Source organism: Molossus molossus, unplaced genomic scaffold, assembly GCF_014108415.1.
Source record: "Molossus molossus isolate mMolMol1 unplaced genomic scaffold, mMolMol1.p scaffold_m16_p_10, whole genome shotgun sequence".
NCBI lineage: Eukaryota > Metazoa > Chordata > Mammalia > Chiroptera > Molossidae > Molossus > Molossus molossus.
In genome coordinates this window covers 43,051,740-43,061,877 of record NW_023425345.1, presented here as the reverse complement: position 1 = coordinate 43,061,877, position 10,138 = coordinate 43,051,740, and positions in this window count along the sequence as shown.

Here is a 10,138-nt window from a genome sequence, read left to right as displayed (position 1 = left end):
AAACACTCTGACAATTCTTGAAAAGGTTAAATGTATAGTTTCCAACAATTGTACTCCTTAAATGAAAATCCCCAAAATGAAAACATATATCCATGCAAAAACCTGTACATTAGTATTCATAGCAGCACTGTTCAGAATAGCCAAAAATTAGAAACAACCCAAATGTCCATCAACAGATTAATGGATAAATTAAATGAGGCCTATTATTTATCAATAAAAAGGAAAGAAGTACCAATAATACATACTACAACAGACGAACTTAAAAGCAGTATGCTAAGTGAAATAAGCCAGTCTGACCACATATTATATGTTCCCATTTGTATGACATTTTCAGAATAGATCTATAAAGACTATAGATCTATAGTCTTTATGGCATATCAGTGGTTACCTATGGCAAGAGGTGGGGCCTTGGGAAAAGTGGAAAGTGACAGCTAATGGGTCTGTAGTTGTATAGTTTCTTTTGGGGTTCCTACAGTAGCTCGAATGGACTAAGACAACTCCATATCTCAAATATCTGTTTTCAAATCCTAAGTGTGTCCAATGTGTGTTCTTAACAACCATGTTACCTTCCGAGATAACAAGGAGAGAACGCTTTCAAGGAGAGAAATCAAATAAGCCTCTTGGTTAAGTCCTGTGCTTCCTTTCATATCCTCCCTGATTAACATTTAAAAAGTTGCATTGTTTTTAAATTATAGTCCTCATTACCTACAAGGCTATTTTGGGTATAATTTTTAAAAAATATTCTCTTAAAGCACACCAACGGAGGGTACAGAGATGTAATAACTGGGTAGGAACATATGTTCTTTTAATTTATTTTTTTATCCTCACCAGAGGATATTTTTGTATTTATCTTCAGATAGAGCGGGAGGGAAAGAGGGAGGAAGGGGGTGAGAGAAACATGGACCCTGGTTGGGGTCAGGGACAAACTGCAACTGAGGTCCGTGTCCTTAGCGGGAACCGAACCTGGGTCTCTCCGGTCCACGGGCCCACGCTCTCACTGCTAAGCCAAACTGGCCAGGATTGAACATGTACTCTTTTCTGACCTTTCTCTAAATTCTATTGAATACTCAAATACCCTTTTGTTGCAACATCTAAGTATTTAATTCACTATATTTTATTTTCACAATAAAGAAATTGTCCAGCCTAAAGAGTATCGAATTGCATAGCAAATGACTTTTTTGTTGTGGTAAAATGTGCATAACATAAATTTACCATCTTAACCATTTTTTAAGTGTGCAACTCAGTAGCATTAAGTATGTTCACATCATTGGGTAATCATCATAGTAAAAGACTTTTATATAGATAATTTAATGGAAAATTCAAGCATACAATTAAATCCACAATGTACCTTGATTATTAAATTAAAATCATAGTTCTAATAAAGAACATTACCACAAGATTTCAGATAAGCTAGTAATCCTGTTGATAAATTCATGTTTTATGGAACTGTACTTAAAATTTATTTACACTGTAATTTCCTTTTACAATCCAAAGATTTTCATCCAGATTTTATATTGAAAATAAATTCACTGATGCATCATGAGGTAGATTGCATATCAAGTATATTCAATGTCAGTCTTGTTATTCTATTTTCATTTGAAATACAAAATTTCTATAAGGCATGGACAGATGTTTATAACATAATAGCAGCTGTGGCAGAGAATACATTTTCATTAAAAAAAAGAGTTTTTCTTTAATTGGTAAGTTTATTAATAGTTCTTTGGAAGTATTAGACAGAGCGGTTACAGGATACTTTAAACAAAAACATCTATCATCAATAACCCATCCACTGTGTTTCTTACTGTGGTAGCAGCTGCTACTGTTTCTTTGCTTTTGACAAGACATCAAGCTCCAAGGCTATCCTCACCCGAAGACGTTTTTTTTGCATTCATCCACAGATACAGTTGGGGGGGGGGGGGTGAAGAGAGAGAGAGAAGCATCCACGTGAGAGAGACACATCGACTGGTTGTCACCCCCAGAACCCCAACCAGGCCGAGGCAAGGTACATCCCCTTAGCAGGAACCGAACCCGGGACTCTGGGTCCGCAGGCCGATGCTGAGCTTCTTTCTTTATGCCTGCGTCTTTCATCCACGCCCTCTTGGCCCTTAGGGGTTTGCTATCAATCACTTTCTTCTGTGCCTTTACCTTTCCACTCAGCATGTTCACACTTTGAAAAGAAAAAGAAAGAGAAAAAATCAAAATGCCTTTTCTTACCTCTCAGACTCCCACTAGTCCGGGTTTAAGCTCTCCCTAACCGAATGCGTGGCCGAATTTCTTGAAAGAGAAATTGAGATCCCATCTCTCCTTCCTCGCTCCTCCACCCACTGGAGCGCTGCTCGTCCAACGGCCGCTGCTGAGACTCCTGCGGTCAGTGATGTGCTGGTTTTCTTACCCGGCCTCTCTGCCTTGCACAGGCTCATGGACCCCTCCTCTGGACACCCACACTAGGCTCAGTCCTCCACGTCGTCATGCCTTTGCACTTGCTCCCGTGACTCTTCTTCCTCTGTCTTCTTCTTAAGCAGCGGTTCTCAACCTGTGGGTCGCGAACCCTTTGGGAGTCGAATGACCCTTTCACAGGGGTCACGTAAGACCATCGGAAAACACTTATTTCTGATGGCGATTTATAACAGTAGCAAAATTACAGTTATGAAATAGCAACAACAATAATTTTATGGTCGGGGGTCACCACAACACGAGGAACTGTATTGAAGGGTCGCGGCATTGGGAAGGTTGAGAACCACTGAAAGCGTTGATGTTTCCTGTGTGTCCAGCTCCTTACTAAGCATCTCTAAATGGACAGCACATCTCAAACTCAATTACAAAATTCAGTGCTTTATTTTCTCCCTAATCCTCTCCCCCTTCCATATTTTCTATCACAGTGCAGGTCACCGCTATTTGCCCACTTGTCCAGGACTTAGCACCACCCTGACTCCTTTCCCCTCCCCCCCACATGGCGTCCATGACCGGGTGTGGTTGAGTTCTCCCCCCACCCCATTAGTAACCAGCCTCCTCACCACTCTGTGCCTCATGTTCAGAGCTGGTTTACTGCCACATCCCCTGCTGCTCAGTCCATGTTCTCCACACCACCGCAGGTTCCTCTGGCCATGCCCTTCCTTCGCCTGAAAATCCATCACCGCCTCCATAGAAGACCATGTTCAAACTCGCCTAAAACCCTAATCTACCCGTTTCCCACTCTACACTATCTCCTCTATTCTCGTTGTTCCCAGAGATCACTCTGCATTCCAGCCAAGTGAAATTTGGTGATTTCCTCCAATGTTTAATGTGGTTTTCCTTTCCCTAGAATACTCTTCTCACTTTTCCCTCATTCATTAAAAATAACCCAGAGTATCACCACCCCCATGAAGTGCTCCTGATCTTACCCTACCCCACAACCTCTGGCACAAGCTCAGGCCTCATTGGTTTACTTACCTGAAGTTGCCTCTACATTCTTCTTCCTGACCTGGCCCAAGCCAGGGAAAATTGTATCACTAGATTTAGTTTTATTTTCTCTGCTAAATTATCGACTTGTTTTTTATATCTTCACCCGAGGATGTTTTTCCATTTATTTTTAGACAGAGTGGGAGGGAGGGAGAGAGAGTGAGGAGAAACATCGATGTGAGAGAGACACATCAATTGGTTGCCTCCTGCACAACCCCAAGCAGGGCCAGGTATCGAACTGCAACTGAGGTACGTGCCCTTGGCCAAAATCAAACCTGAGATTCCTTGGTCCTCAAGCCGACACTCTAAACACTGAGGCAAACCAGCCAGGGCTCAACTTTTAAGGGAAAGGAATGTGCTTCACTCTATATAGTCCTAGAGCTAAGTATAGTGTTTGGCTTTAATAGTGAACATTAAAAGTTTGTTGAATTATTGAATACAGGAATAAATGTTATCAACTAAATGTTTGACTTAACTATATGGCCAACCATACTGTAACACAAGAACCCATAATTTTTGTCCTGCCTGTCAAAATGGCCCTTCATAACTGGAATCTATTAAGTGTTTATGTTTCAATTTGGTCAGTTCTTAGACAAGAAGCCTTAGTGTACTTTAGAAGTTATTTCACTACATTGTAGACAGTTTTATTTTCCCTCACTTTTGCAATCTGTCACATATGTAAACTCAAGCGGAAAGAATATTTGAACTTGGTAAACATTTGTGTGGGCATGAAATGAAAACAGAAATCTCCAGTCACCGGAATACCTTGATCCAAATAGTGAAGCAAAGAGACCATAGACTTCCTGGAAGGTTGTCTACACTGTTCTGATGAAGGGGTGTTCCCATCAGTAATGCTCAGGCTACAACCAACTGTTACAGCTGGTTTATTTGTTTGCTATGTCTTCCTTACCTTCAGTATCTGGCAAGGCCAAGTACAGAGTCAGAGCTGAGTAAAAATTTTTATATTTATGTAGAAATTTATGTTTAAAAGTACTTTCTTGCTCATTTTCCCTTTTGAAACATTTGTTGATTTGTCAACTTATGTAATCCTCCTAAATCTTTGATGGTTCTAACAAGAAACAAAACTGTAGATTCATTTTACTGTGTCTAAACACTGAAACCCGATTTTGTCTGAATGTATTTTTGTGTGTGTGTGTGGTCATAGAATCCTTTTATTTAATTCAAATACCTAATATTCCAAGACAGCCCTCCTCTGCATAGATATTTGGCGATGATCCTTTGTCCTTGTATTTGAAATTACCGACATGAACTGGGAGCGTAACCCTTAGCCCCCACTTTGCGACATCTTGGGCTGCGGAGAGCTGATTGGTCACTCAGTTCTTGCAGTGTCTGAATGTATTTATTAAATATCTTCACTATGCTTCCATTTTGTTTCAATTTTAAAAAATGGTCTATCACCCAGCTGGTATGGCTCAGTGGTTGAGCATGAACAGGTCGCCAGTTTGATTCCCGGTCAGGGCACATGCCCAGGTTGTGGGCCCATCCCCAGTGAGGAGCATGCAGAAGGTGGCCAATCAGTGTCCTCTCATCGATATTTCTGTCTCTCTCTCCCTCTCCCGTCCTGTTTCTCAAAAAATCAATAAAGAAAAAAATTTTTTTAATGGTCTATCTTGTACTTTATGGCATTTTTAAATAAGCTTTAAGTGATTTCTATGAAATAAAGATAGGTATCATTCAGGGAGATGTGTAGCTGAGATCAGAAGTATTCCAATCCTTTCTTTGGATGACCTTCAGCTACAAATAACTTCTATAAATAAAATCTGAAGACTCTATTGTTCTTTGTTTATCACAGAACATATTTTCCAGCTACTAAGGTAAAATGTCAAGTCATCACTTTATTTTGAAGTTACTACTTACTCTTGCATTATTGCAATGCTCTTGTGTAGGTATTATCTTATTCGTCCATGCTATCTACTCTCAATGTCTTCATATTTAATCTCCAGAAGAACTGTACAAAGAATGCATACCTAACTGGATTTATGTTTTTAATTGTCTGTCTGGCTTACGAGTGGTTCACATATAGAGACTGTGATTGAGCATAAAATAGTCAGTCAACAACTAGATTTTGACTCCTCCTGTTGGCCAGACACCGTTATAAGCCCTGTCACAGAGCAGTGAACAACACAGAACTGCCACTGACATGTCACAATCGTACAGACTGACTGCTGTCGTCTTACACAACGCATCTTGTTGTCCATCCTGCTTGGAGTGACACCTGAAGTTTTACATTCATCATTCCAACCTCTTTTGCCCTAATTGCCTCATAAAGTATTTTACAGTTCTTGATTTGCATGCACATTTGTATAGCACCTCAAATTATTATGGAATGAGGTATAATAGAAATAACTAAATGCCACTCTATGTGGAAGCACATATTCAGCATAGATATAACCAAGAAGTCACTCTTTCCTCCAAGTGAACAGGAAACGAGTTTGCCTTTGCCTCAGCATATTAGAGAATGAAAGTACTCAAGTCAGAAATCAGAAAGTCAGCACCAAGGAAGCGGAGATAGAAATTATTCCCTGAGTAATCAGCAACACACATTTTGCAAAGCAAATGTTTTGGGAAATATGTATATATTTGAAGGTTGATATTTAAAGTGAACCTTACGGAAACAATCAGCCAGACCCAGAATTGTGGAAAATTCTACAGGACAAATAATGTAACTACTTCAATAAATAAATGGAAGGAAGGAAGGAAGGAAGGAAGGAAGGAAGGAAGGAAGGAAGGAAGGAAGGAAGGGAGGGAGGAAGGGAGGAAGGAAGGGAGGGAGGGAGGAAGGGTGGGAGGGAGGAAGGAAAGGAGGAAGGGTGGGAGGGAGAGAGAGTGAGAGAGGCAGAGAGAGAGAAAGAACTGCCACAGATCAGAGAGTTGTACAACACGTACCTACAAATACAATATTTGACCTAGTTACAGTCCTGACTACAATAAACTAACTTTAAAAAAAATTCATGAGACAATTAGGGAAACTAAACTTTTATTAGGCATTAGATAATATTAAGAAAATAGTGTTAATTTGGGGAATGCGATCACGAGATTGTAGTCATATTTTTAAGGCCTTACACATTAGAATTACATATTAAGATATGTACAGATGGAATTATAGAATATCAGACATTTGCTTTAACATAGTCCAGATTGTACACATTTTATTTGTAAATAAGTAAGTTTATCAGTTGATAAGTAGTGAATAAAAAAGTAAAGCAACACTTGAATCACGGTAAATTCTAATAGGTTTTAAATGAATATAAACTATATTCCTTTCTCAATTTCAATTCCTTTCTTCAAAAGCAGCAACTGAGGGGAAAAAAGAAAAAGCATATTGGAAGAAAAGGATTTGAGAATGTCATCCCAGGGGCCAGCCGTGAGAGTCAGAGACAGTGAAGTGGGAAGAAGAAGGAGCCCGCAGAGGAATGCACATTGAGCTGGCCAGCAGTTTGGGATGACAGGGAGTCGGTCATGCAGGCACCCCTGGAAACCTCAGGAAATGCATGTCAGAATTATCCACGCGGGGAAGAAAGGAGAAAGCATTCATCAATCATCTCCCCTCTCCACTGGTCAAGGGCTAAGCCACAGGGCATTGACACTTCTGAACTTCTTAGTTACCCAAGCATGAATTCTCAGAGTCCTGGACGTCTAATGATTATGCATAATAGAAGCCCTCCAGCAGGAAGTGAGCGGTACCTAGCACTGGCCTGAGGCAATGTGCTGTCATGTGGAACCTGAATGAATCTGGTTGAAGTCTTCATGGTTAATCTCCACAGCTAAGATCAGAAGAAGAGAATTAGAAGTGGTGCCTTCACAGGTCTGTTTGCTTGCCTGCTGGGGTGACCCAGACCTTCATTCCCAAGGGTCTGTGCCCTTGGTTTTCTTGTGCTTGTGAGGTTGTGGCTGCTGCAATTTTCCACCCACAATTTTCACTAGTCATGCTAGCACAAGAGACACCCAGTGAGTACCCTCTAGGGACCCTGCTGGTCCCAGATATATATCTCCCTGACTTAATTTTTACCAGGAACTCTAGCTCCATATGGTAAAAATCAATAATAATTACTACTACCACTACAAAATGCCTCTCTTGCCTATTGTTAGATTTCAGGACTACCAGTATTCAAGCATAACAATAAGATATTTAAAAATGTAGCATTTAATGTGAAAATGTAACAGTAATGAAGGTCACAAACAGTCCAATTAGTATAATTTGCAACAGCATGTGTCAAGTTATACTTTTGTAAACTTCACCTTCAACCATCTATCACTTTCTTTTTAAAAAATTATTATTTGATCTTTTCTTTTCTTTTCTAATAAAATTTTTATTTACTTTTTTGTTACAGATATTTTACCTTTTTTACCCCATTGGCACCCCCCTCCCCACCACATCCCCACCCCGTCCCCGGCTTAGTTGTCCATGTCCATTGGTCATGCATACATGCATATAAGTTCTGTGGTTTATCTCTCCCCCCCACCCCCTCTTCTGAGGGATGTCAGTCTGTGCCCTACTTCCATGTTTCTGGGTCTACTGTATTCCTCAGACTGTTATGTTCATTATATTCCGTATATAAGTGAGATCATGTGGTATTTGTCTTTTTCTGCTTGGCTTATTTCACTTAGGATAATACTTTCCAGGTCCCTCCATGTCGTCTCAAAGGATAAGAGATCTTTCTTTCTTACCGCTGCATAGTATTCCATTGTGTATATGTACCACAGCTTTTTATTCCATTCGTCTACTGATGGACACTTGGGCTGTTTCCAGATCTTAGCTATTGTAAATAGTGCTGCTATGAACATGGGGGTAGATATATTCTTCCTGATTGGTGTTTCAGGCTTCTTAGAGTATATTCCTAGCAGTGGGATCACTGGGTCAAATGGAAGTTCAATTTTTAATTTTTTGAGGTAACACCATATTGTTTTCCACAGCAGCTGCACCAGTCTGCATTCCCACCAGCAGTGTATTAGAGTCCCCTTTTCTCCACACCCTCGCCAACACTTGTTGTTTGATGATTTGTTGATGGCGGCCATTCTGACAGGTGTGAGGTGATACCTCATTGTTGTTTTAATTTGCATCTCTCTGATGATTAGTGATGTTGATCATTTCTTCATATGTCTTTTGGCAATAAATAAGTACATATCAATAATCACCTTAAACGTAAATGGATTGAATGCTCCCATAAAAAGACACAGAGTATCACTTTCAAGTACAAAAAGACAAAAACAAACAAAAACAGGTGAACATGTCTCAGAAAACAAACAAACAAACAAAAACCAAGGCTATGGTTAGATTTTGTTCCCATAAATTAGATTTTGTTCCCATAAATCAATTTAAAAAACACAAATTCTTATCTTTTTTCTTTCTATTTAAATTATTTATACTTTTTCTCATTCAATAAGGATTTAAATGAGATGTATTAGATAAGTGATTTTTAGCAAGTGTGTACAGAAGCCTAAGAAAACTTATTTAACAGAAGAGTGGAATCTCATCCTACCTCATTGGTATGCCTATTTTAGGTGGATTTGCTTATTTGATAATAATAAAAATGCCTCCACTTATTTTGTGCATTTTTAGTGATCGACTTTTACATGAATTGGCCCACAACAATCTTGCAAGGTAGAAAACTGAGAGGTTATAGGATGTATCTTATCCAAAGTCAAAGTAACTTTTCCAATTCAGACCAGCCAGCTTCAAACCATCATCTGGAGTAGTAAAAGAAACCATTCACTTAAAGTTGTAAATATTGTGGGAAGTCTGTGTAGGTTTCTTGGAATGGTCATTTTGTGATTCCAAATTAAGAACAGAGGTGTAATGAAGAACAGAGAGGTAATTCACAAACTTGCTTTCAAACACCTGGTTTTTACATTATTCCATCATTGTCTACTGCCTCATAGCCAAAAGCAGAGTTTATATGTAGTTGTTGTGGATTGTAAATGAAGGTGCCCTGGTCTACAATAGCCAAAGAGTTGTCATTTGACTTCAGTTCTAACAGTCAGTTTTTCTCTCCTGAGATTCTGACGGGAGTGAAGGGACACGAGGAGAAACAGAAAGAGCCTGCTTATCCAGGGGCAGCGTTCTTAAACACAAGCAGCTGAGGCAACTCAGCCTTTGAAAGCTGTGATTTCTGTGGGCAGCTCTTTAGTCTTCCTGTAGATTTTGTAAGGATATCATGGTCTCCTTCCAATAAACTTGTTTTTTCTTACATTAAGCAGAGGCAGTTCCTGTTGCTAACAATAACAAAACCCTAAGTTATGCATAATTCAACTGAGAGTGACCTTTTCTTTCTGTACTTATTGTGTTGAGTCCACAGCACACAATTCAGCATTGATGTTTTCTAATTCTACCAGGAATGTTGCCTTCCTAGTTTGAATGTAAACTACTTAGATATTTCTATTATTATTACTCTTTTGAACATGTTTTTATTGATTTTTTAGAGAAAGAGGGAGAGACAGAGAGATAGAAACATTGATGATCAGCTGCCTCCTGCACACCCCCTCCTGGGAATTGAGCCCGCAGCCCCAGCATGTGCCCTGACCAGACAGTGGTCAGTCCACTGAGTCATACTAGCTGGGCATCTATTATTATTATTTGGGGTTTCCTCGTATGACCTAGCAGAAGGCTATGTACTACATTGATGGATAGACTTTAAAAACATACTAAGATGAATACAATGGTGAGGGGTGGGCTGCTGGA